This window comes from Ursus maritimus, unplaced genomic scaffold, assembly GCF_017311325.1.
Source record: "Ursus maritimus isolate PB19 unplaced genomic scaffold, ASM1731132v1 scaffold_9, whole genome shotgun sequence".
NCBI classification, from domain to species: Eukaryota; Metazoa; Chordata; class Mammalia; order Carnivora; family Ursidae; genus Ursus; species Ursus maritimus.
Window position 1 is genome coordinate 10,186,095 of NW_024427107.1, and position 25,681 is coordinate 10,211,775.

Sequence of the window (25,681 nt, forward strand, 5' to 3'; positions counted from 1 at the left end):
TGACTACTCAGAGAAGTTCAGAGAGATGGAGGCCCTTCAGGACCATGTGATTAGAGAGCCTTGAAGTGTCGTCTCCGCACCGGTCTCTCTCTTCCATAGCCTGGTGCTGTGGTCTGAATGTGTCCCCCACCCCGTTCATATGTTGCAATCCTAATGGCCGTTGTGATGGTGTGAGTTCATGGGGCCTTTGGGAGGTACGTAGATCATGATGGTGGAGCCCTCATGATTGGATAGTACCTTGTAAGAGAGGCTCCCGAGAGATTCCCTTGCCCTTCCTGCCATGTAAGGACAACAGTAAGAAGCCTGCAACCCAGAAGAGGGCCTTTACCAGAACCAGGCATGCTGGCACCTTGATCTTGGATTCCAGCCTCCAGAATTGTGAGAAAGAAATGTTTATTATCTCTAAGCCGCCCAGTCTGTGGCATTTGGTATAGCAGCCCTAACAGACTGAGACACCTAGGGCGAAGCTGGTCTCTGCACATGGCCTTTGGGTAGTGTTTGGACACACCTGCTCTTTAGCTTCACAAAGCACTGGTCTGGCATGGTCTGGAACTTTGTCTCTTGCTCTTGCTTGAGTCTCGTGGGTCTAACTCTCTAAAGGGCACATTGAAAGCAGAGCTCAGCTCAGCATCCTCCTCAGACAAAGAAATACAGTTTTGACCACGACAGTCAACAGAAGGAGCATCCTCTGGAAGGAAGCCCCACCGAGTAACTGCTGGCTCTTTACCATGCATCCCCAGGCAGCCATCAAGCCCTGCTGGCTTTTCCTCATGCATCATACGCTGGCATCACCATCTCTACACCAGACTGACTTAGCCTTATTAGAGCAGTCAGCCCGCCTCTGGTCTCTGCTGCCAGTCCATTTAGCAAGCAGAAAATTCTTTTACAAACACTGTTCATCTGGTTACCTCCTTGCTCCCAAACCCTGTTTTCTCCCAGTTACCTATCAATCAGATTTAAAGTCCAGAGCCCTGAAGTTAAAGGCACCTCTCAACCGGCCTCCCCACACTCATCCAAAGTCAGCATCCGTTACTCTTCTTGTGTTTCCTACACACCTGGCTCATCAGGTGTGTGTGCCTCTTCTTGCCCAGAACTCCTTATCAGTTCCTCATCCTCAGAGTCCAGGACTTCCTTTGAGGCCCATTTCAAAAGTTACTTTTTCCTCTATTTAAAAATAAATAAGTAAATAAATAAACTTTCTGAGCAAAATCCAGGAATTTCTACCATTCATTCATCCAACAAATTCATTCAAGAAATTGCTTCACAATTTAGTATATACCACACACCTTTATAGGTAGTCTTGGAATTATCTTTTGTTTTAAGCATCAATATGATTCTCAAATTATATGATAAGTTTATTTACAACTTGTCTCTTACTGTAAAGCACACGGACTCCCAGCAGTGGTGTAGGAGCCCCGGCGGGCATCCATCTGGTGCCTGCCCTGAGGGAGCATGGGCTGGGCTGAAAAAGACTTTCAAAGACTTAAAAAAAGACTTTCAGAAGCTCCGCAGTATCGGGACAGTTCCAGGGACTGATAAATTCCTGAAGAGGCACCAAGTTCTTTACTAACGTGGCTCGCCCTTCATGAAAATAACGCTTTTGTTCAACAGCACGGAGTGGAAAGCTATCATCAGTTCTTATGTCTCCAGAGGAGAGTGACATCTAAGTAGACTTAAAGAAAACACAGTCAAGAGGAAAACACAGCGTCTCTTCTGGAAGGTAAACAGACCCACCGACAGCAAGAAACACAAGTAGAAACTCGGTCAGAATCCCACCCATACGTGAGGTCCAGTTCAGGTTTCCTCTGTTGTGTGAAGACCTCACTGTCTCCTAAATCTTCATTTATTCAGAATTGGCATTACAAGTACTCCTAGGCCCTTGTGACGATGAGTGTGTGTCATGAACTTTCCTCAGAGTCCATGGAACATACTTACCGTTATCTGATTTCTGTTACGGTAAGTTCCCCCTGCCTCCTGCTAGCGCATTATACGCAACTTGATGGTAGGAATAACGTGTGTACCTGTGTCTTTAGAGTCCTGCACAGAATTGAGCAAACTATAGAGGATTAAGAGCAGTTTGTGGACTTTAATAGGGACTGAAAGGCCTTGTCTACACGTAAAGAGGAAAGTCACTGTAGGTTTCTCATCTGCCTTTTTATAAGCTCTGGTGGCAGCCTCTGCAGATACAAGGCATGGCAGCACCAGGGGTCAACAGGACCAGAGGCATCATTTCAGTGAAAGAGAAAGACACCGTCTACTCATGGGAAAAGAAAGGAGAAAATGAAGTCAGAAAAAAGGAAGAAAAAAAAAAGAAAATTTGAGTTATTTGTGGTGGGTTATAGTTAAACATTATGGTATAGAATTAGAAGAACTTGAACTTCAGCTTTAAACTAGTCAAAGCAGGGAGTAATCAAGGCATAATTAGCTTTATCAAAAACTCTTTAAGTCTGGACTCCTCAACTGCATTTAAATATGGTTCTGTTTACAAAATTTAGTTTAGATACAAGTCTGTTCTTTAGCTCAAATTCAGTGTTCCCTAGCGACTCACAGATTCAACATTCAGAAGCTCAATTATTTGAGCCTGGCCCCAAGTTGAATAGTTGCTTTAATTTGCAATTTGGGGGAGGTCCCACCTCAAAAGGCACACATCAGTGCTGATGAAAAATAAAGAGTGAGCACAGCCATGCCTACTGTTCACACTCACCCCTGCTTTGCATTCTGCCTGTGTGTTAATCCATTCATCTCTTCTGTTAAAAAAAATTTGTATGTATGGGCAGAACAGAAGTCCTGGTTCCATGCAAGGAGAGTATGACTAATTCATGGGTAGCTCAGATCCATGACATATGAAAGATTACAGGACTACATCTTTGGTCTCTTCTCATAGATCATAGAATAATCTATGAATGCCAAGGGTCTATTATTCTCTGTGTCCTCTGAAACCTCCAGGTACGTTTCTGGAAGGTGTGCTTGTGAGCAAGATCTTGCCAGCTGACCTTTTTCTTATATAGTGGGGGTACAGAGAAGACAGTGCAATGTATTGATGGGGTACACTCCCCACTTTAGAGACGAACACACTGTTTTCAAGCATCATTTTAATGGCAGTTCATCTATAAATAGTGTCAGAGTTTCATATTTTAAGTGGTTTTATAAGACTCTCATGTTTGTCTTCCATCCAGTTAGCAGTGGACTTGAAATCTCATTTTTTTAAAAACATGACTTTTCACTGAAGAGCTTAACACTTTTCATACCCTACCGCTCTCCATCTCCCAAGTAGAGGGGGCTGCAGAGCTATTCTCTTCACCTGTTAATGTGGATTACTTTCCAAAGAGGTTCCACTGAGGTGCCAGTGGGGTTTTTATACGTCATCGCGGGAATCATGGTAAATATCCCCACCCAGTAGTGTTAGATCCTAACCCCAGCACAAGGTGCTAGCTCCCGTCCTGTGTTCCTAAGACCCCCTTCTGCACTCCATCGTGCAGGGATGTCAGCGTGGGCAGCCCTGGTCAGACAGAGTCGGGATTGGTACGTGACTGTCTTCCCCAATCCCACTGCCTTTTCCACCTCTGCCTCGGGCTCTGTCTCCCTGCTCCAAAACTGGCAGCAGACCGCAAAACTAAGGGAAGAAGGCAGGGCTTCATTTTCTTTTATTCTACGAGTTTCATTTGTAGTTCATTTCATGCTGTACTTTTAAGGAATCCCCCCTCCCCTTTTTTTTTTTTTTCATACCATTTAATCAACCAGGAGATCTTAGAAAGCTGATACCCTTATAGATTTAAGGTTTTGACCATGGACTTGTTGCGAACCAGAAAGATGCAGGCATTTGTTGAACTCGGGCCTGAGAAGGTTTTACATTAGAAGTGTTTAGAGAATGTAATAAACTGTCTTAGAATACACGTGGTATGTTGATTTATAAGGCATTTGAAGACCGTGTTCGTCTTCTCGCCCACCGACGTGTATTTCTCCACTTTGAACCTGCCCCGGGACTTGTCCCTGTTATGTAATGTGCTGATTTCTGCTTTCATGTAGCTGATTAGTCCTTCCAGCGTTCCTTGATGCTGCCTGTTTGCAGGTGAGACTTTGCCCGCTAACCTGGTGTTTGTCCGCTGTGGACAGTGCTCACACCCTCATAACTGACTCTCTAGCCGTTCAGAGCTAGTCCTCCAGGAGGGCAGACCAAAGCAAATGGCCTCATTTGGAGCCTTTGAAAACATCTGTCTTATTCTTAACATCCTTTGGTCACTAAGCACTCGATTAAGATATGCTAAAGTACAATTAGGAAAAGTCATATGAATATGTGACTTTAAGTCTCTCATTAAGAAACAGAAAGTTAAGGGGCACCTGGGTGGCGCGGTCGGTTAAGTGGCTGCCTTCAGCTCAGGTCATGGTCCCGGGGTCCTGGGATAGAGCCCCGTGTTGGGCTTCCTGCTTCTCCCTCTGTCTCTGCTGCCTGCCAGCGCCACCCCCCCATGCCCAGCTTGTGCACTCTCTCCCTCCACCCCCTCTTGCTCTCTCTCTCTCTGTCAAACAAATAAATAAAATCTTAAAAAAAAAAGAAAAGAAAGAAAGAAACAAAGTTAAGAGATTACTTGAAGACATTTTATGCCATATCTGCAGCACTTGGGGGTTTCTCATTGTCCTTTATTAATGACACTTGACGTCATGCATTAATCTGTTTCAAAGCACTTTATGATTATAGACTTTTGCATCCAATCGATCTCGTATTTTTAAGACTACGGAAATCTGGTTTTGAAGTGCTGTCTGAAACGTTCTTTTATTTTAAAGTAAGAAGTAGCCACATCATTTGGCACTGAGTCGTGTACATACATAAGACCACTGTGAACTTCTTAGGATATTTTATAGAGAATGTTACCTCTGTTTTAAACCTGTACATTATTGCTGTGATGTGTAAAATACTTTACAAACTGCCTCCTTTGATTTCCAGTCTTCCACTGGTCGTTAATGGATGGTGATACTTTAAGAGTACATCTTCATACTGATATGTTTCCTGGGGAAGACAGTGCAATGTTTTTTGGGTTTTTTGGGAGGGGGGATTTGGTTTTTTTTTTTTTTTAAGATTTTATTTATTGATTTGACAGAGACAGAGAAAGCACAAGCAGGGGGAGTGAGAGAGGGAGAAGCAGACTCCCCGCTGAGCAGGGAGCCCAATGCGGGGCTCGATCCCAGGACCCTGGGATCATGACCTGAGCTGAAGGCAGATGCTTAACCGACTGAGCCACCCAGGCACCCCCAAAGACAGTGCAATGTTGATGGACAATTAGCTCCATACTATAGTAACTTACATGATGTGGCACAAGCAGAAGGTTGTGAAGCGGTGTTTGGCTTAGCATTCACTGGGCCTTTTGCAGGGACCCGTGAGGGTGGGAAAGCTTTTATGTGCGTCAGTTATCTCCCTTAATTCTCTTAACAGGTAGTTGTTGGAAGAAAGCAGATAATTAGGAGGCAAGATACAAGCCCGTGTTCATCGGCCTGCAGGTGCAGCCTTCTCATACACCTTGCTAAAGTGTGTCGAGAGTGATGGCCTAGGTGCCAGATGTTACTCAGACTTTGGAGCTAAAATGTTTTCTTCCTATTTAGAAACCATATTCTTTGGGCAGATTAGATTTACGAAAGGATTCTCTGAACCAAAAAACTTGCAGTAGATGCCAACAAGAGTTCCACGTCAGGCTTTATTAAATAGTGGCCTCAAAGAGACCCATGTTTTCCATCATTTCCTTCCTCATCGGGGGCTGGTGGAGGGTGGGTTGGGGACTTGGATGGGTCACCTGGCCATCTGGGACTCAGGTCATTGGGCTTTGCTGCCAGCTCTGATTTGAAACTGGCAATTTGCTCTTTTTTCCCCCATAGACTTACACATTTTATAAAGCACTTTCACTTCCACAGCCTTGGGGGGGGGGGCGGGGGGCGCAGTCAGCTCAGCTTTATAGACGAGGCAGCAGAAGCATAGGAGAAAAGTGACTTCTCAAAGTAACCTGGCTCATCACTGTGAAGACCAGCATATAAACCCATCTGTCTCCTTCCACATCACAACTCTGAAACAAAACCTCTACCTCTCATTGGTAGAATGAATGAGCTGAACTTCGTCAGTGGTTTTCGGTACTGTTCCCTGAAGTACAGAGGTTTCCAGGCTGACGGGGCACTGAGATTTGAGGCCCTGCTTCTTCCAAAACCACTGTGTGTCTATGTGTTTTACACACTGATGTACATAACCTTTACTTTAGAGACAACTTCTGTAGCTAAAAAAATGCTTTGAAGACTAGCGAATGTCAAGATTCTTATTACATCCTAAGCTCTACCCTTTAGTGCCCAGCGTCAACTTAAAAATCAATGAAATTAATATAAACATGAGTAAGTTGTCAGTGGGCAAATAGGAGTTGGCTCACCAAGTTAATTTGCAGCTTTCCAAAGATGTTTCTGTTGGGTAAGACAAAAAGAGCTCCCCAGAAATAAGACTCCCTCATAGCTAGCTCAATACCAGATACCCCCTTGAAGCCCTAGTCCTACCTTCTCTGAAGGTTTGCTGCTCTCCTTGCCTACTCATGTCTACCTGCATACTCCACAGGGCACAGGCTGCTCCCTGCTCACCACCATTCACTGACTCCCATCAGTTACAAGGTCAAGTTCATGCCCCTTCACTTCAGATAAAAGATTCCCCATGATAGTCTGTTTACCTCTTCTTCTCTGTCTGTCTCCCCCCACCCCGCTTCCACCACAGTTTGCCTGTAGGATCATGAAAAGACCCACAGTGTCTGTGAATACCAGGTTCTCAATGCCCTTGGGCTTGGGTTTAAACTGTTCCTGTCCTGGCATTCAGTTTCAGGAGTCTACTTACACGCCTTTCTTCCAGGATGGCTTCATTACCCTTGGTTCTGTGATTTAACCCCACCTGCTCCCCTCAGGTGGTTTCATGGTCTCTCCCACGCTTTCATTTCTGCACTGAGATCCATTCTTTCAATTCCACTGGTATCTCTTTTTCTCTCTAGTTTGATCTCCTGGGCGCCTGGGTGGCTCAGCTGGTTAAGCATCTGCCTTCGGCTCAGGTCATGATCCCAGGTCCTGGGATCGATTCTTGCATCAGGATCGAGTCCTGCATCGGGATCGAGCCCCACATCGGGCTCCCTGCTTAGTGGGGAGCCTGCTTCTCCCCCTCTCCCTCTGCTGCTCCCCCTGCTTCTGCGTGCTCTTTCGACCTCTCTCTGTTATATAAAATCTTAAAAAAAAAATCTGATCTCCTCGATGACAGAGCATAGATATCAGTCATTTTGTGTTATCAGTCATTTTGTGTCCCTCATGGTTAGAATAGCACCTGGCTCATGGGAGGGGCCCAATAAATGTTTGCTAAGGTGAAATTAAATGAAAAAATAAATTTTATTATAGTATATATTTTAAGCAATGCACAGAATATCAAAAATTTACTTATTTTATACCTGTGATAGTGAGGATTATAGATAATTTCATAGTTAATTTTAAAGGATAATCACCTTTTGGTTTTTCCATTAAATCTTATTTTACTATGTGTATAGATATATTCAGTGAGTTTGTATATTACTGTGAACTTCCCCACTTTACCCAGTCACTCCATAGCTGTCTTTACTGTTTTACTGACTCGATAAATTCCCAGTTCCATCAAGGCCCAAATGTTTTCAACATATCTAGTTTAGAATTCCTATAATAAAATGACATTTCAGGACAGAATTCTCCATATTTTGTAGTTAAATTCTGAATTCAATGAAACCTTCCTTTTTCTTTCCATAATCTATTGTCCGTATCCTCTTCATTTTTGGAGGAGATTTAAGTAGAGGGATTGTATATGCTTCTTTTTATGGGATGCCATGAACACTTAGTTTAATAAACCACATTATATTTTCCGCATTTTCCAAACTTCAGGTAGGTTTCTGATTGTCACTTGATTGCATGCACTAGAATTTGTGTGAAAGTTCCAAGAACACCGAACCCTGCTTTCGAGTTATGACTTCTGCTTGGCGCAGCCCCATCCCGAATGTGAGGAAGGAGGGACAAGAGTTATGACCACGTTCCAAGGGGAAGTGATATTTTATCTGAAAACCATCAAGGACAGATTTTTCTGCTTTTCAGGCTCCCTTTTTGATCAGAGCATTTACAAGATGAAACCCACGCACCTCAACTTGCTGCCTTGTAAATTTGATCCCTTGTAAATCTGCGACATTTTTCCTTGTTACAACAGTTTTATATTCCTATATACATAAATACTGCCTTTGACAGGATCAGAGCTAGCGCCATGAATATTCCTTTAGCAGTGGTGGGAACTCTGCAATAAAGCGTTGAAGTTTTAGGATGACAATCAAACGGTGCAACAAAGGGCAGGGAGAAGCTAAAATAAAACCTTCACAGATGAGTGGTTTTATTTCACATCAACTCTGTGGTCTTAATACTGTCTATCAATTGATGCCTTTGTGCATCGTCCCCGTGAATCGGTGAACTTTAGTGTACAGGGCTCATAAAGTATTTTGTCACTTGAAGGTCATCTGTGGCTAAGCTGTAATCTCTACAGTTCTGAGAACATTCCACATCTCCCTCAACCACATCATTTTCACTGGGGATCTGTTTCGATGTTTACTGCTTCTGTTTTGACTGCTGCTTCTCTCAGTGTAGTGCTTAAATTGTGGTGCCTTAAATTCACAGTAATTTAGTTTCATGGTTTGATCTATTTGTGGGTGCCTTAGCTTTATGAGTTTTGCTTTCCACGAAAAAATATAATAGAATCTGAGCCAAAGCCATTACCTCTATTACCCAACGTACATTTCTTTCCCTGGTCTTTTTTTTTTTTTTTTTTCCTGATTAGCACAGTTTTACTTTGCGGTTATTCTGCTTGGTGTGATAAATGGATTATGGCCAAAATAAAGACAAAAATAATTATGACAATTTAAAAACACAATCTCTGGGCATGAGGAAGCCATAAACATCCTAACATTGTAATGATTTGATACAGAGAATTTGAGAAATAGATATAATATGGGTGCATTGCTAAGTTTTACTTCTAAGCTAGTTATTCATGGTAAAAGTTCACATAGTCTTTATTTATTTTTAAATCAGGTAATCATCTTTTCGAAGAAAGCGTTTCATAGAAGTAAAACACCACCAGAGTTAATTTTTACTTTAAAAGCATATTTTTGCCATGATGGCATCTTCTAGAAAATTTTATTCATTGTACATCTGAAGTATGATTTCTGTACTTCTCCCCAAGTGCGTCATACGTTAGCAAGATTCGGGAGCAGAACTTCAGTTAATTAGTTTTCTTCAAAATAAAGGCTAAGGTGTCTGAATACTCTTCTGGAGGGTTCCTTTGAGAACCTTGGTGTCTTTATCTCATCATTTAAAAGGGTTGACCTGAGGTTTTTTCCACAAGGCCTCTTGAAGGACACTGCCTCGTTTTTAGTAGTAACGATACTAATCCACAGTAATAATATAGCAGAGGACATTTCTGGGATGCTTGCTGTGCTCTTTTCCCTCTTTTAAGCATTTCTCTGGATTTTTCTCACTTTGTCCTCACAACATCCCCTTGGTCCAGATGAAGAAACTGAAGCACGCAAGTTCCAACCTTGTGAGACGACTTTCTGCTAGGGGTCAGCTGTGCCTTGCAGGTGTGGTCCAGCTGTGCCTTTCAGGTGTGGTCCAGCTGTGCCTTATGGGTGTGGCCCAACTGTGCCTTGCAGGTGTGGTCTAGCTGTGCCTTACAGGTGTGGTCCAGCTGTGCCTTGCAGGTTGTGCCTAAAGGGTTTGGTCCAGCTGTGCCTTACAAGTGTGGTCCACCTGTGCCTTTCAGGTGTGGCCCAACTGTGCCTTGCAGGTATGGCCTTGCCTTCACCAGTATAGTGAATCATTGACCATACAATCTCTGTAATGGGCCAGAAGTTAAGGCCACTCCAGAAGGTGAGCAATGTAAGAGAAAAGAGAAGGGCATTTTCATGTTCACCTCTCCAGCCAGAGTTCTATTTGAAGCCACACAGAATGGGAACATTTCCTTAAAAAAAAAAAAAAAAAAATTCTCTAATGAAGACGCCCCGGTTTACGGATTTGTGAGTGCTCATTTCTGGGTCATGGAGCATCTACTGCACTTCTTGTTTCCAGTTGGGACGTAAGCCTCTGTCTTTATGGAAACCATGCTTTCTACCTGATCCTTCTATGATCGCTTGGTCATTTGTCCCACCTTCGCTGCCCAGCTGTGTTCACGAAGCCCCTGCTGGACAGCAGCCACCTACCGTGCTTCCTCTACATGGAGGGTGTTGTACGTGTCTAGCTTTCTGGCTTAGCCCCTCCTCCATCAGGATTCCGCGTCAGACTTTTATAACCAGGTGTGCTGTCACCCACAGCATGAGTTAAAGTGAAATCTGTGGGGGAATTTATCACCACCGTGCCTCCCTCAGAGCACATGCCTGATGGTCGTTGACACATTGAAGAGTCGAGAAAAACATAAAGTTTAGGGAACTTACACACATCAGTGCCATGTGCGTTCTCATAAAAATCAGGACGCTAGCAAAAATCATAATTGACGGTGATCCTGAAAACCCCAAATGCAGATCTCCCTTCTCCCCATGTGGTCGATGGGTTATAGGGAATGTGTGAACTGATCTCTTGTTGGCAGAGCAGCCTGTAACCATAGAAACATGCTTACTAGTTTCTAAACCCTTCTGGCTAGTTCCAGGAACATTAACTCTATACTAGTACTGAAAAAATCAATCTAAGATTCGTGGATCTGGCTTTTGAATATGTATAATTATTGGAAGAAGAGCATTCATTTCAAATCACAAATAGACTCTGCTCATCTGAAAAGTAGTACATTTGCTATTATTAATAATAATACTTCATATAAACAGAGTAACCACTGCTAGTAGACTGGGGTTCTCTTGCCACTAACTAAGCCTTTTTTTCCCCATACATAGTTTTGGGCTTGGCATCGGAGTGATCTGGAAGAACATAATTCTATTTAGTCATACTTGGCTGTTTATGTACTATTTTTGTCTTCTAAACCTCGACTTCCTTATGGAGACATGCTGTATTTTACCAAGCCTACTGTCCCTGCACAGACAGGATGAGTAACTGTTCACTTTTCCCCCTTAACAGTAGGTTTTGGTTGCAGTGTCTATATTCCTGTTAATTTCTTAGTTTAAAAGTGGGAACAGTTTTTAAAGGAATGTACAGAAATATCCAAGGTGATATAGTAATTAATCATGATATATTAAATATTAAATGTAGTTTTTAAAAATGAATACTTAATTTAAAAAATTGAACACGAGTCATTTTCAGTATTTAAATCTATTTTGTAAACTCTGAGGAAAGTAAGTTTGTTTATTCATTATGGTTGTTAAGTTCTTGCTTGTAATTCAGGTCCAATCCTCTGGTCTCCCTGGGCATATTTAGTGCTCCCATGTACCACATTGATTTGCAGATATTTCCATACATGTTGTTAAGATGTTTAAATGGATATAAATGTGAATGCTGTACATATATACACACACATATGTATCCAACCATACTGTCATTTGCTTTCAGAGTAGATCTTGCCTACTTCTTATGTATTTTTGTGATCTTTCTTAAAATTTCTTTTTATTTATTTATTTATTTATTTATTTATTTATTTATTTATTTATTTTTAAAGATTTTATTTATTAGAGAGAGAGAGAGAGAGAGAGAACCCGAGCAAGGGGGGAGGGGCAGAAAGAGAAGCAGGCTCTGAGCAGGGAGCCCGGACATGGGGCTCGATGCAGGGACTCAAGGATCATGACCCTAGCCGAAAGCAGACGCCCAACCAACTGAGCCACTAGGGCCCCTATGATCTTTCTTACTACATGTTTTCTTTTCTCCCATGTAGCCTATGGCCTCACATGTAGGTGTCCCTAATGAAGGCTGTGTGTTTTATGTGCTTCATTTTCATTTTTGAAAATTTTTGGTGATTTCTCTCCATCTCTTCATTGTCTTTCCTAATACCCAATTGCTAAACATTCAAAAATATCACCCTTTTGTTCTGCTGGCCTAGTCACAGTTTGTGAATTTGTCCATGCTTTTGCTTCTCTGGAGTGCTCTGTCAATACTGTCTGCTAAACTTGGGAAGCCTGGCTGGCTCAGTCGGTTAAGCATCTGCCTTTGGCTCAGGTCACAATCCCAGGGTCGTGGGAGCCTGCTTCTCTCTCTGCCTGCTGGTCCTGCTGCTTGTGCTCGCTCTCTCTCTCTCTCACAAATAAATAAATAAGATCTTAAAAAAAAAAAAAAATACTGTCCTCTAAAAATTTTTCCTGGCCCCTAATCCCTGATCTTTGTTTGTCCCTTTCTTTTCTCTTTTTTTTTTTTTTAATATTTATTTATTCGACAGAGATAGAGACAGCCAGCGAGAGAGGGAACACAAGCAGGGGGAGTGGGAGAGGAAGAAGCAGGCTCATAGCGGAGGAGCCTGATGTGGGGCTCGATCCCAGAACGCCGGGATCACGCCCTGAGCCGAAGGCAGACGCTTAACCGCTCTGCCACCCAGGCGCCCCTGTCCCTTTCTTTTCTCTTATATGGTCGATTCGAGGAAATCTTTTGGAGGTCAAGGATTAGAAATTCTGTGCTTCTAGTTCTCTGTATTATCCAGCACATAGACATTCACAAGCTATAAATACTGAAATGCCACTTCCTAAATTTCACTGGGCTCTTCCTCCTATACTTTGAAAAAAACAATCATTAATGCAATTTTGGGTACTTGAAGTTATTCCCATAAGGTGCATTCTGAAGGTGGGTGAGTTCCTTCAGAAAGCAGCATGCAAGGGGCTATATTTTGGTCCCATTCTCAACTGAATACATTTCACAAATGGTATCAGCCTGCTAGCACTGCTAACCCAAAGTCTCGAAGCCTGAGTGGCTTCAACAACAGGAGGGTGTTGCCTCTCTGTCCTGGAAACAGGGAAGTCTGAGTCAAGGTGTCCAGGCTTCATTCCTTGTGCCCTGCCTCCCCCTGACGTCCTGGTGTCTACATCTTTGGCAATTTCTGGTGGCAGTCTTCAGTATTTCTTGGCTTGTAGAAGCATCACCCTGATCTCTGCCTATATTTTCACACGGTGTTCCCCCTGTGTGTGTGTCTGTGTCCAATTTCCCCTTGCCATAAGGACACCAGTCATATTGCATTAGGGCCCACCCTCCTCCAGTATCACCTCTTCACTAATTACATCGGCAAAACTTTATTTCCAAGCAAGGTCACATTTTTTGTTACTGAGCAATAGGAGGGACTTCGATGTATGAATTTTAGAGGGACACAATTCAACCCATAACTTTTATCATTATAGTGAAATTCGCTTTATATCTAAGTCTGTTTAGTGATTTACAACAAGTAGATCTTGTGTTTGGATCATAGTACAAACCAAACACAGTCAGAGCAGGTGCTTTTAACAAATGAAGTCTTGAGCATTTATGCCTTGGCCAGCTCCACTAGGCACTCTGATTGTCACGTACTTGGAAGGTCCATTGATGCCTAATCATTATGTCTAAATGTGTACCAGCAGTTGTCACTTCCAAATGACAGTGAAATCTTTTAACATCTTTGTCACCTTTTCATCTAATGATAGTTTCATGTTGACCCAAAAATAACCATGACCAGATGACTATTTAGTCAGAATAAACCACAGTATTTTATTAATCAGAGCTATATTGATTTCTTATCTAGATAAACTGACTTCTTCCAAAATCTAATATTTTTTCTGTTTCAAGAATTAATTTCTTGATGGTGTTCTCTGACATTGTAATTTAATCATGGTGGATTTAAGACAGCCAGTAAGAGCACCAGGGTCTAAGTGGCCGATGGCGTCTAGTGGTTCACCATCGTTTGTCCCTCTTGGTACCTGTTTCCTTGAAGCTACAGGTGTGTGACCTCCAGCCATGAGGCAGTAGAAACTGTCAGTTGGGAGTCCCAGGGCACAGGCTTCAAGCCCAAAGGGAGACATTGAAGCAGTAGCTGGAGCTATGCCTTTCGCCCGCCTGTATTCATTCTGTTTAAATGATGCTCGGGTCCTACATCTAAAACTTGAAAGGAAAGGAAATCTTCAGTATTAATGCTGCTTTTAGTTATTTTCTGGACCAGCACTTCTTACTTTTCCTTTCAATTCAATGATGCTAACTTATTCACCAACACTTTCCAAGAATGTGTTTACGTGAGAGCAAAGCCAGGATGTTAAGAGACCCAGATTGCAAGTAACGTTGCCACTCTTCAGTGGCATTCAGAGTGAGTCACCCTGCCTCGGTTACGGAAGGAGGAGCACTGATTGACAGAACTTGGAGAAGACAACATGGAGCAACAAATGGATATTCCCCCAAATCACTTTACTTCCGTTTTAGAGCTCAAAATTGGGAAATTATCTATTCACAGTGTACCAATTTCTTATTGTGTAATTTGATTTTCATGCTAGAGGCTTACTGTTGTTTATATAATTTGATCTCCAATAAAAGACATCATTTTCATGTCTGACTCTCCGCTCAGATTATATCTAAGTCAGCTGTTCAACAATATTTTTTTCAAATGTAGCAAGCTACTTTAAACCAGAATCCATGGGTTCTAATTATGTAAAGGATTTATTTGGGCAAGTATTAGTATAAAACTAATTACATCTGTTGCATAAACGAGTTGATTTCTGCCAAGGTCGTCACAATATATATCTCAGCCCTGAGTGGGGTTCACATCTTAGCTGCACACGAGCCCTCTGCCTTCTCGCACCTGTGACTCCTCATACCTTAGCTATGCCATTACCCAGGATGTTCATTGGTCACTCAGGCTAGAAACCTCAAAACTGTTAAAGAGATTCAAGAGAACCTCTCATCACTACATGATCAGACTTGTGCTTTAGAAAATCCATCATCATCTTCCCATGTGCAGTATTATGTAGCGTGGTGCTTAGTACAAAAAGACCTATTGAATGAAGCAACTCTTCAAAGCAGTAAAAGGGTTGAATATGCGTGTAAGGTCTTAAACCTTAATTTTAAAAATTTGTTATTTTGTTGAAAGCAAGTTTCAGCTCTCAAAATTAATTAAACTTTGTAAGGGGACACAGAGAGAGGTTTATACAGCTGACCCAGTTAACGCAATATGTAGAGTAGGACATGTATAAGCACCCATGACCCGTATCAGTCTTGATAATAAACTGCACAGGCGCAGTACCCCCATGTTCCCATCATTTTCACTACTTTGACTCCTTCCAGGAGACATAAAGGTACAAAAGTGAGTCATATAATAGTTTTATTTTCCCAGCACATTCTATCTCCTTACTTGGCACTTACCAGCCTTTCCTTGAAGCTCCCCTAGTGCTCTGTTCATAATTCTAGTAGACTGCATATCACACACTCCAGTGTAGTCATCTGGTTGCGTTGGCCGCTAGAGCACACTTTGTCAGAGCTGGAACCGTGTCATTCTGTGACTCGCGCTCATCACCGCGCACTGGGCTCCTTCCTCAGCCTGCTCAATACGTATTTGCAAAATGAATGAAGAAAGGATGAAGACAGGGCTGTTTTGACCCTACAGCCAGCTCCTTAACCTTTGCTTCTCTGCAGACCTCGATTTCATGCTTTGATTTTCCCAAGGCGAGTCTCTCAAGGTTTACCTGTCAACTTAAGAATCACTGTACTGTATGGTGACTAACATAATATAATAAAAAAACATTAAAAAAAAAAAAAGAATCACAACTGATTGGCTAAGATGTTTCCTGGAAGTGTAATACAGAATCATGTGGTTTAGACAGTGTGGCAGCAAGTATGGCAGCAAAACCTTTGCGATCTCATAAGCATGCCGCGGATGTTAAGGAAGTCTAAGAAGGAAGATTGCAGAACGCGGGAGAGCCAGCTGGGTCCTCAGACAGAGTAGAAAAAACTCTGTTGATACTACAAATAAAAAGGAAATGTAAACATATCCTTGTATATAGGGACCATTTTCTTCCTCACTCTCTTTGCACCTCAGAAGGGGAAAGACCACAGGGCCGACTGTGACTAGATTAAAAGACTGCAGACTTTTTATAATGTAAAATTGATTCTCATTAAAAGTCAACCTGCAGTAACTAGTTTGCAGCCTTCTGAGCTGTAATGCAGTATTTAATTGCTTTTGGAATAATTACTCTCCACCGTTTTTCTACTGATATTCTTTATTTTTATATTATCATTGCGTATTTTCAAAAATTCACATTTGTTTGCCTTTAAATATTTGAAATTATGCATATTTTTATATGCAAATACAACTAATCAGAATAAAAGCACATTGTATGAAGTTATATTCCAAAAAGTTTCTCAGATGACATGGCTCGGAGATTTCTTAAAGGATAGAAGAACACTTTATTAATGGAGAAAACCAAAGTCTGTCTTCTCCTGGGAGTATAGGTTGCATTTTAACTGAGTAATTGTCCATCAGCCCCTTCATATTATTGACATTTATGAGGCAGTGGATTTCTACACTAGCAGTTCTTTACAGAAAAAGAAGTCTCTTCTTGCCTTTCCTGAGAGAAGGGAGCTTCCTCAGAGGGGTAACCATTGACTCTGCAGCCCGAGAGCTATAACCAGCAGTGGGACTAGGTGCTCTGGGACTTCGTTGTCTTTTCTAAGGGGGAGGGCATAGTTTCAAAGACTTTTGCCATTCTCTTAAAATTGCTTTAGGCTCCATGTTGCCTAAGGTTGAAGAACAAATTCTAGAGCTGGAAACACCTGGGTTTCATTATAGCTCTGCCACCTCATTGTGGGGGGGTGATCTTGGCAAGCTAGTAAACTTCTAGAAGCCTCTGTTTCCTTGTGTTGTATGCCTGAAATGACAGCTTTGATATAAAGTACTTAGTATATAATGTTATTTTGGTATTATTTTGATGGTCCAATTTTCATTGCATTAAAAAGGATGGTTGAATTCATTTCTTCAATTTTCAGGTGTCATTTCAACTCTGAATGTGTATGCAAAGCTGGGGGACTTGGTTTTTGCCCCCGCATAAAGAAATAGGAAATAGATAGAGGCCATGGAGTTAGAACAAAAATGTCTAGTGGTTTTACATTCTCCGAATCATTTCTCTTTCCTTTACTTGGTTCTAATCTACATGAACTTCAGTCACACAGTTTAGTTAACAAAACCAGCTGCCCAATATCACAGTCCTGATTTCAGTTACCCCAGTATATTAACTGTCATTGCATGAAGTGGAGACATCATAGCCATCTCTACAATCCACAGATCACTGCATAAGTAGCGGGTACTCATCATGATGAATGAGCAGTCATGTCACTTCTTTCACAGTCTGTCAGTGATGGGTCACTGCCCATCTCGCATCCAGTTCACCCAGAGACGGGTGTATAGTTGTATCACCCCCTTGCCTCCCAGTAATAACTAACTCCCGACATTTTATAAAAATGTGTTCTTAAAAAGGGAATTGGCCAACCAAGATGGAAGTGCCGCAGAGCAATGAGACTGGAATCGAAGGGAAACAGAAGAGGTTCCCTGGGGAATGTTGACCCTGTGTCATTCGAGAGACTCCAGATACGTGGTAGGAGCGGAGTGAAGGATGTTTACCGCATCGGTGAGGAAGGCGGTTGTGCCCAAAAAGATAAGGATGTTCCAGAGGAAGTGACACCGTCAAAGACTTCATGTTAAAGGGGTTTTCGGGGATACTCACTGAAAGCATAAAGGATTAAATGTTAGAAGAGGAGCGTGACAGTTCAGCCAGACATAGAAAAGATGCTTGCCTCTTTCCTGTAGGGTGAGATGGAGAAGACACGCATCGATCATTTAAACTACTCTTGCTGAGTTCTCACAAAAAATTAAAAATTCTCGGTGTGTATATAGTGTTTTAAACTGTAGTGTTCTTTTCACTATGCATTTATAATCAACAGTAAGAGAGTTTTAAGGTAAGATTTTATTTGATTATTTGCTAGAGAGAGAGTACGCGTGAAAGAGAGAGCAAGAGAGAGTACAAGCAGGGGGAGCTGCAGGCAGAGGGAGAAGCAGGCTCCCCACTGAGCAGCGAGCCCGATGTGGGACTCCATCCCAGGACCCTGGGATCATGACCGGAGCCTAAGGCAGCTGCTTAACTGACTGAACCACCCAGGTGTCCCAGAGTTTTAAGGTTTTGACAAGAAATTTTAAAGGCCCCAGAACTTTCATAATTTTTGCCATGGATTGTAAGTACCTATTGCATGGTTTCAGCTTATATGGCTCTTTTCCTCGGCATCACCTGGCAAAGCGAGGCCCATCTGTAGGGAAAAATAGTCAAAACAAATCCTGTTGCCGTTTGGATTTTCTATTCCTGAAAAATTAGTTCACACATCCTCTTTAATATTGTCATTATTTTCCTTTGAAAAGGAAAATGCTTCCTTCTCTTTTTATTTATAGCCTTTTAAAGGCAGTTCATTTAGTAACAGATGCCTTATTGATCATACAACTTCTCTGACTTTCAAATATTCGCTATTTTTAATTTCCAGAAAGTCCAGGAATTAAATATTTAAAGACTCCTATTTTTGTGGTGCTTTTAGTGAAATATTTTTGCACTGTGAAAGTTAATTGTTTCTTTGTTTTCATCGTAAAAGAAGGTCCTGCTGGTAAGTTTCATAGGCAAACAGCCTGACCACTGCATTATACATAGCAAGTTGTAGTGACAGTTCTTTGGCGATTACTAGATTTACCATTCATATCTGCAGTCTCTGGAGGGGTGAGAAATGTAATTTTGTTTGCTAGCTAAATCAACAAGCTGAGGAGATTCGTTGTGTATCTCATAGTATGCATGCAGACTGTTTGGATTTTAAGATCTCTAGAATAATTAAAACGGTCTTGTAGCATTCAACCTTATAATAATTACCTATAATTTAAAACCGCTGAATTAGTTGGTTTTGAAAGATGTTAGTATAATGAATAATAATAAGGGCCCCTGGGTTATCTTGAACGTCTTGTGCTCTGGTGTGTGGAAGAGAAAGGAACCTTGATTACAATTTTGGAGAGTGTCCCCCGCGCCACCAGCATGTCTGCGTCCCCTGCCGTCTCCCTGCGGGGCCTCACGCTGACAGCGTGCTTGGTCACATACAGTAATGAAAAGCCTTGTACTGGGAATGTTTGTGCTTTCAGAGATCGGTTTAATCATGTTCAGGGAGTGGAGCTGATTTAAACAGAGCTCAGAGTAATTCTGATCGTGGAAAGATTGACTTTCTGCGGTGCTTTTCCCGTTCTTTCTAAAGTAACCTCTTTAGCACTCATGCAGCAAGGAAACCAATTGCTTTTGTCCTTTTCCGGATCTGCCCCCATTATATACAGGAATCAGCATATAGTTTTTCATGTAATTTATTTTATCCTATTCATCAGCTCTCTAAAGAGAAAAAAAAAATTATTTTTTATGCCAAAACATTGTTTCCTGAACTTGATGTGGAGATTCCCATGACAAACAATGAAGAGGTGACAGACATAGTAAAGAAAGGGGGGTCAGAAATGGGGATTTTGAAGGTCCTTCACTAGTTCTCAGAGTCTAGTTTGGTTTTGGGTTTTTTTTGTGTCTGTTTTTTGGGGTTTTTTTACGTCCATCCAGAAAAAGGGCAATTTCAGGAATAGGAAAATGAGGAACGTACAGACCTGAGCCAGCACGGATGCAGGCAAGACCTTCAGAGTCATTGTAGGCCCACTGAAGGCTGCCCCGAGCCCCTTCAGGACAGGCTTTCACTTCAGACTTGGTCTAAACCATTACGGGAAGCCTCTCCTTTGGCTTGAATCCCATGGGAGGCTTTCTAGCACATTTAGGAAAATGGGTGACTTGGAATTCAGTGTTGTTTCTCCTTGGCTTCCTGGCCAGCGGTGTCTCCTGCTCAGACCCGGGCCTCCTGACTGCAGCCTGCTGCTCCTGATGGCCCGGAGGACAGCCCACCACACCACAGGCCTGAAGGCCCCAGCCGCTTGCTTCCCTTCCTCCCCCTCCTCCAGCAGCGGCGAATTCCCACCCTCCCCGGTTTGGCTTCTGGTAACTCACGACCTAGCTGGGACCATTTCCTCAGCAGGAGTCCCTCCCCTCTACCACTCTGTCACTCTGTGAACCCCAGAGAGTGCTGAAGAAGTCTTTCCCGCCTTTCTCAAGAGCTTCATTACTTCTTTGCCTTCATTACTTCTTCTTCCAGAAGTAATTTATTCTTGGCCACCATGATACCTCCTGTCTTGGGGGTGCCTGTTATGCACCAAGGCACTTGACATGCATGATGTCGATTCACCCAACGGCCATCTTCAGCCTGTTACAGACGCTCATAGATGAAGGAACAGCTGCCTTGCTGAGGAATTCGCCAGTAAATAGTGGAATTTGGATTCCAACACCTGTCCTTTTGTACAGCACATCACACAGTGTGCGGTTATCGTGTGCCTGCTTCATTTTTAGCTTCCCCTCCAGGCTATAAAGTCCTCTGTCTTACCTGCTTATCGCTTCCACCTCCACCCTAAACATCCAGCACCACGCTTGGCCCGGGGCCCTTGTTCCATAAATAAAGTTTATTGGAGGACCAGATGAGTGACTCAGTGAAAGTTTGAACCAACTCCCAAGAAGCTTCAGAGTTAGAATAAAGACTACAATCCAATTTTAGAGGCACCTGGGTGGCTCAGTCAGTTAAGCGTCTGCCTTCGGCTCAGTTCATGATCCCAGGGTCCTGGGACTGAGTCCCGTGTAGGACTCCCTATGCAGCAGGAAGCCTGCATCTCCCTCTGCCTCTCTCTCTCTCTCTTTAATAAATAAGTAAAATCTTTTTTAAAAATTTAAAAAATAAAAAAAAGTAAAATCCAATTTTATAAAATTAACATAATATTTGCGGGAATATTTTTCTTCTGTACCTATTTGGCCATGGTGAGAGTCTAGGGCTCATTTTACCCTCTGGCCTCGAACAAAGGCACAGTAGGGTATGGAATAGTGACCATTTCGTGTTCCACAGTACTAATCCTGCATGGACCCCTTTTCTGGTTACTGGCCAGGTGGCATGTGAGGGCAGTTTAGGGAGGCGGAAGCGGGCTGGTCTCGAGTTTCTCAGCCTCCAGCCCAAATGTGTGCTCCACTCCCACAATAGAAGGACAGCCAGGAACGCGAGGTCGACGACCCTGGACAGCGGCGAGGTGCCCGGGACGCTGATGGAGAATCCGGAGGGCCGGCAGGCAGGCCACCGCCATCAGAAAAGCAGAAGGTTGTGGACTTGCCAGAGTGTCCGTTTGAGCCAGTGTAGTCCCCCCTGCTGTGACCGGTGACCCTTCAACTAAACAACACCCTAGTGCTTTCCAGTCATTAATCTGCCCTTCTTTGCAGCTAATTTATAATGGAAGTGAGTCAGGCCTGGAGAGAACAGTCTAGGGACTTATTCAATTTATTTTATTCAAAGGCTGTAGTGAGAGGCTTGGAGACAGGGCCAAATAGAAAACTTGGAACATTATGCCATCGTGTTTATTCTGACGATTCTTCTCTTCCATTGCTATCAGCTACACCACACCAGGGACAAAGTCCCTGAAAAACTGATGTGTTTTTCCGACAGAAGTCATCTATGATTTGGGGCTAGCGGGAATTAAACTTGCTACCTGTGTCATATCCCTTGTTCACATCTGGGCTGCTTAGAACAATTTATTCAAGGAACCCTTCAAGGCAGATGATCATATTGTCATACCCATGAGTTTGGAGGAGGAAATGTACTTACTAGTCTATTGGTCCTAAACCAGAAAGTCCTACTAACTGCTATGACTAGAAAAAGGAAAAAGAAATGTATGTTAGTTTATTTATGACATGATTGTGCCTTTTAATTAGTAGAGAAAAAAGAAAGGAACTGGTTAAGATGATTAAAACTTACATTTTTCTTTGGAGAGTCAGTGGCTCATGAAATGGCTCAGAAAGTGGTCATGGTTGGGAACGTTACCCTAATTATGTGTAGTGAAAAGTTAATTCCGTTTTAAGTAAAGGTAACAGTATTTCGAGTATATTTCGAGCATTATCTTTCCTGTCATTTTTTTCTTTCCCCTCAATCAGAGCCCCTGACTCAAGATTCTTCTTCTTTTAGAAAAAAATGACTTCAACACTTGATTTGGACTGTGTTATTGGCCAAGTATTACACTTTCTTTTTTATTTCAAATTCAGACCAACAGGGGTTAGAAAATCAGATTAAAACACAGATTTGGGGGGGGCCTTTTTTCAGTTTTTGAGAAAATTTCCACAGATAGTCAATTATATATATTAGGCATTTGAACATGTCACTTGAACGATAGTGTAAAGTTGTCCCAAACACTTTGAGTGACACAGAGGGGGAAAACACTGATAGTGATTATTCTCCAAATAAAAGGTTACTCTTTAAATAGCTATAAAAGATGCTCCAGGAAAATAGACTCCAGTTACAGTAGGCCAAATATAAAATCTTTAAAATGTTATTTTAGAACATGACTTTTCAGAAGATAGCGTGATTTCTTAATTGTATAAAACAGACTTGATTGAATACTCTTACTTGATTATAACAGTTCATAAATTTTATGTTCTAAAAAATATTGGACTTCTGAATAATGTGAATTAATTGATCTTTATGAAAATAATTTTAGGTTTTGTATTTACTTACAATTCTGTGAATCTCTTTTGGCAAACATAAAACAACATTCTAAATACACATGCTCGGGACGCCTGGGTGGCGCAGTCGTTAAGCATCTGCCTTCGGCTCAGGGCGTGATCCCGGCGTTCTGGGATCGAGCCCCGCATCAGGCTCCTCCGCTATGAGCCTGCTTCTTCCTCTCCCACTCCCCCTGCTTGTGTTCCCTCTCTCGCTGGCTGTCTCTATCTCTGTCAAATAAATAAATAAAATCTTTATAAATAAATAAATAAATAAATAAATAAATAAATAAATAAATACACATGTTCATTTTGTACTAGCTCCAGCCCCCATTTACCCATAAGTTTAAAAAATAATGCTGAGCTCAGAAAAGGGCTATTTCAATGTAGTGGCACAAAAATACTCTCCTCACCCCTATGCTGTCCATTCAATGCCTTATTGGCTTACATTTAATGCAAGTTTTTAAAAATTCAATTATCTGGGTTTTGAACTCAGCAGATTTAGGAGCAGGAATTGTGAAGGGGTTGGGAAACTTCTGGACCCATGAATAATGACAAGACAATTAGAACTAACAACCTGGTTCCGTGAGAACACCAGAAATCTAAGAAAGCAGACCTCGCCAGGCAGTGTTTCTGTGTACTGTAGTTACATAATAACCAGGAATGATCGATAAACAGATATGCAAGTATATAAGCTACTTTTAAAGGATTCCATCACAAATGCTCATTTAAACAAACTGTTTGGATCCTCACAGAGACACGTGGTGACTTAGCGCGAAGCCGTTAGCTTCTGATTTCTCGGTCTCCCCAAGTGTGCACGAGCCCGTCACCCACCCACAGTGGGAATCGGTGAGGGGTCAATGCTCTCTCACTCACTGAGCACACAGTTTGTGCCGGGCCGTGTGCTAGGCACTTTCCGTGTCTTATTTAACTGAAATAAGGAAACAGATTCACCCTCGGATATCCAGATACCCCATTGTTCAGATCAGTGACATGTAAAGCAAAGGCCATTGGTAAAAAGCAAATCTCTTTTTTGAGTAGTTTTTAGAACTGTTTAAAATTGTAACGATGTTTAAGTTTAAAAATCAGTATCTTCTGGGGCGCCTGGGTAGCGCAGTCGTTAAGCGTCTGCCTTCCGCTCAGGGCGTGATCCCGGCGTTCCGGGATCGAGTCCCACATCGGGCTACTCTGCTGGGAGTCTGCTTCTTCCTCTCCCACTCCCCTACTGTGTTCCCTCTCTCGCTGGCTGTCTCTCTGTCACATAAATAAATAAAATCTTTTAAAAAAATAAATAAAATAAAATAAAATCAGTATCTTCTTATCGACAGTTTACCAAGTAATTTTTACAAGTAAAGTTCTAATTTGATTTTGCTTGGAACATCATGAATATATCCTTGTAAAAAGGATACTTCCAAAGTCTGAGTAGCCAAATCTGTACCTTGAGCATTTGCTTGTTGTGCTAGTAATGACCCCTCCTCCCATCCCGCAGTGCAGCGTCACCTGAATGTGACTCCCCTGTGCCGTGCAGGGTGCTGCTGAGGGCTGGGCCTGGTCCCTGGGTCTCCCCCAGTGGGTTGGTGGCCCCACGTCATACTTACGCAGCTCCGACCTGATCCAGCCTCGTTCCAGATGAGTGCTGATGCCCATGAAACCTGGAAACAATTTCTAGCTCTGTCTTCCCAAGAACATTCCCATAGGAAATATCATCTGGCTTTATGGTTTTAAGGGATCTTCTATAGTTTTCTGCAGAAGAAGGAAACAGATCTCGGACTGGGGGTGACTCATTAATAAAGGTCTCCTGGGTACAGATCTTTAATGGTGTTTCATAGGTAACCATGCACGCAATTGCTCTGGATTCTTGTCTTGGCTAAAATTTAGTAAGCATAGATGATAAATGTCAGAGGAGAGTGTAAGTGACTTCAGCATCATTTTTGAAAGGCTTATTATGCGCGCTCACAGCCCCTTGTCCATTTATTTTGGTATTCTGCATTTTAAAGTAACTCACATCCCGCCCCGGCATTAATGTCATCTGCAAACTTAGTAAGTTTGCTCTAACCTGCCATCTGGGTCTTTAATGAGCATGCCCTGTCCCTTAAGAAGGGAAAGACTCACTAATAACTCAAAGGCTAATATTTGTAGAGGGAGACACTATTCTCCCAGATTATCGCTATGATATGAGACAGAATCGGAAGTCCTGATAGATTCCACCTATGACTTGTCCACTTTCCATGACAAGAGACTGTGTCAGTCTGAGAGAATTATTCTTAGAATCAGAATTGCTGTTCCTCAGGCCAAATAGGTTTGTATTTCATGATTACTTGTTCTGGTAATGGCACAATAATCAGTATGTCCATGGATTCTCAGAACTTTCTTTGAGAGCGGTAATTATGAATAATCTTCATTGGTGTTCTCTCCAGGTGTGTTCATTCTCACGCCCTGTGGCCTCCACTGTCACAGCTGGCCTCACACTGACCTCAGGGACTTGACATTCTTGATTATGAGACTCCAGGTTCATCTCTTTTGAACCCCAGGCACAGGACACCAGGCTCTTCCTTCTGGACTCAAACACTGAAAAGGGATTCCCCTTCTTCATTACTTGGATGAGCTGGCAAAGTGGAGGGAAGGGGAGGGGGCGGGCATGGTGCTTTACGTGCCTTTTCTGTCAACAAGGTGAGAGATGAACCCACTAGGTGAAGTAACCAGTGTTCAGTAAGGGCTACCTATCAATGTGAGCCAGGCACTCTTCTCTTTTGCCTGGGGGCACGTAGGTGGCTCATTCGGTTAAGGATCTGCCTTTGGCTCAGGTCATGATCTCCAGGTCCTGGGATCAAGCCCCGAGTTGGGCTCCCAGCTCAGCCGGGAGTCTGCTTCTCCCTCTCCCCTGCTTGTACTCTCTCTTTCTTTCTCAAATGAATAAATAAAATCTTTCTAAATAAATAAAAATGTTGTGTGCATGTTAATAGAGTTGACCCTGACTTAATCCTAGGAGGTAGGTAATATTTTATCTCTTTTGACAGATGAGGAGATTGAGACAGAGAGAATTCAAGTGTCTTGCCAGAGGACATTTAGCGAGTCCGGTAGAGGCAGTGTCTCAAACCAGCAGGTGCCTCTCCAGACTTGACGCTGTG

General features: G+C 42.4%; 1 protein-coding gene across 4 annotated transcripts in view; it reads left to right on the forward strand.

Moving 5' to 3' along the window:
* FAM110B (family with sequence similarity 110 member B) overlaps window positions 1-25,681 on the forward strand; it is a 147,283-nt gene that overhangs the window by 87,866 nt on the left and 33,736 nt on the right. The window contains exon 4 of one of the 4 annotated variants that reach the window (XM_040625857.1): window positions 1,612-1,720. The exons of the other annotated variants lie outside the window; for them this stretch is intronic. The gene's annotated coding sequence lies outside the window, so the exon portion shown is untranslated. The remainder of the gene's footprint in view (window positions 1-1,611; window positions 1,721-25,681) is intronic. 4 annotated transcript variants of the gene reach the window in all.